The 2,366-nt window shown below is 61.2% G+C and overlaps 1 protein-coding gene across 1 annotated transcript in view; it reads left to right on the forward strand.

The window, feature by feature from the left end:
- Nucleotides 1-281: 281 nt before the first annotated feature.
- CTSB (cathepsin B) overlaps nt 282-2,366 on the forward strand; it is a 23,617-nt gene continuing 21,532 nt past the window's right edge. The window contains exon 1 of the mRNA XM_007471117.1: nt 282-317. The gene's annotated coding sequence lies outside the window, so the exon portion shown is untranslated. The remainder of the gene's footprint in view (nt 318-2,366) is intronic.

The raw sequence follows: 2,366 nt of genomic DNA on the forward strand, positions 1-2,366 counted from the left end.
GCGCGCAGGATGGAAGCCGGCGGAGCTCAGAACCCCTCTTCCCAGGCGGCTGGAGGCCCTGGAGCCGGGCGGGCGCGGCAGCGGGGCGGCGGGGCGCTGGCGGTCACGTGGTGAGTCAGCCGGACGCGGAGCGGGGCGGGGCGCCGGCGGTCACGTGAGGAGTCAGTCGAGCGCGGGGCGGGGCCGGGCGCTCTACTTAGCGCGGGGGCGACCCTGAGGAGCTACAGCTGCTGCTCAGGCACCGGCACCATCACAAGTGCCGGCCGGGGCGGTCTCAGGCTGCAGGCCCAGGCCCTCTGCGGCGGCAGCGGAGCGCGGTGAGTGAGTGCGTGCGGGCAGGTCGGGGGGATGGGGAGACCGGCGTCCCTGGCTGGCGGAAAGGGGGACCCTCGGGCAGTCGCAGCCGGGCGAGCCGGGGCGGCACGGCGTCCTCCCGGACGTCGTTGTGGTGAGAAAAGCAAAAATCAACCCCAGCGCGGGTAGCCGGGCCTCCTCCCCCATTCCCACTCCGGCTGGGAGGCTCGTGTTCCCCTCCACAGCCCCCAGTCCCCGAGTCGTGTTCTGACCCCAGGCCGGGTCATCCAGACCCCACGGCCCGCCGTCTTCAGGGCCGGGGAGGGCCGGGCGGTGGGATCCGAGGGAGGAGCCCGCGAGGAAGAGCTTGGCCCGGGCCCCGCTGACTTCGGCGGCAGCTCGGCTCCCCAGCCCCTTTTGAGCTAATGGGCCTCAGTTTCCTCGGCAAATTGCTGGGATGATAGTATTTACCTGCATCAGTGTAGGTGTATTCTTTTTCTAAAGGGTTTGCCCGGGCAAAATCACACCCAAGTCCAGGGACCCCCAGAAGGTCCTGTTGGAAAACAGGAACCTGGAACTGGGTGGAGGGGGTGGCACCCACAGGAAGAGTGAAATCCACAGATGGAAAGAGAAACTAAGCAGGGGGGGGGACAGGAGGCTGTAGGACCCGGGGTGCTAGCCCCTTCCCCCCGTGAGTGTGGGGGGAGGGAGAGGCCGGGCCCACCCCTGGATTGCTAAGGAAGGGAGCCGGCCTGGGCCCAGGGTGCTGCGGGAGAGGCGAAGGCAGGGCAGAGCCCCGGGGGCATCGCCTGTCCCTCAGCTGATGACCGTGGAGGCCTTGGAGAGGGAGCGTTGCCCGGTGACCGAGTTTGGGGGTCCGCCGGCTGTCCAGGTAGATGTGAATTGGATTTGGAGGAAGCCAGTAGGCTGGCACGGGGAGGACAGTAGCTCAGGCTCCACATTCCCTCCCCCTGACCCAGGAGAGACTGGTACCCAGTCGGGGGAGGAGGGGTTCAAAGGGAGGCCTAGAACCTTTGGTTACCTTTGGAAAAACTGACCCTCAGGTGCCTCACTAGAGGCGAATGCAGCTGAGGTGCGTTCATCTAGTTGAATCTATAGATGCAGGGTGATACGAGGAAGAGCCTTAGCAGGGCGTCTGGTTTAGTAAAGGCTACTTTCCTTTTCTTTCATAACATCCTTAACTTCCTGGAGGATTGTTTCCTGTTGGCACTGGGGATGGTGACTTAGCGCCTTTGAGCTTCGTAGAGAAAGGGGCTGTGCTGCCCCCAACGGCACCCTGGAGAATGGATTCGCTCAAACCTTTGGGGGCATTTTTGTCCCAGAGCTGGGGTGCAGCCAAGTGGAAGGGTGCAGATCCCTTATCTGGGGGCTTCCCAGGCCCAGGGGAAGGCGACTTGGGCCAGACACAGCCCTGGCTCCACTTGAGCTCCCCTGCTGCTGGGTCTGGACAGCCTGTTTCTGAACTGGCCAGGCAGTGAGTGTGGAAGCCCTTTAGCTCCAGGAAGCACCTGCCTGTGTGCTGCCAATTCAGCAGCCTGAGCTGCGGCCCTCCTTGTAGATGGGCTCTTTCTTTCCCCAGCTGCCGGCCCTGGGAGTTGGAGTAGGAAGTGGTATACATTTTAGGGCTAAGATACCTTGTGTTACCGTTGGCAGCTGGATTGGGAAGTGAAGGAAGAGTGCTTTCAGGTGAGCCTTGGGATGTCTGTTGGGTGGTTTTCTTAAATGTGGTGATGAGTGGGGTTGTATTGAATATCCCTGTGCTCGGGAGAGAAAAACTGAAACGTTTCAGGGTGAGAATCCACAGTGTCTGCCACCTGTTTTGGGCGGTTTAGCATAAGGAAAGCGTTGGAAATACGTGAGGCTGAACTATATGAAATGGTAGTTTTTGTACATCAAGAAGGGTTGCAGTCAGGCACTTGGATATGTTTCAGCCTCACGTGTAGAGGTGGTCAGGATTGACGGTAAATTGACGAATCTAGTTGAAGCACACGCAGGTGTGTGTTGGGCTCACTGGGTTTGGGGAGGCTGTCGGCATTTCACCCCTCGTCCCC

This window comes from Lipotes vexillifer, unplaced genomic scaffold (assembly GCF_000442215.2).
Source record: "Lipotes vexillifer unplaced genomic scaffold, Lipotes_vexillifer_v1.1 scaffold770, whole genome shotgun sequence".
Classification (NCBI taxonomy): Eukaryota; Metazoa; Chordata; class Mammalia; order Artiodactyla; family Lipotidae; genus Lipotes; species Lipotes vexillifer.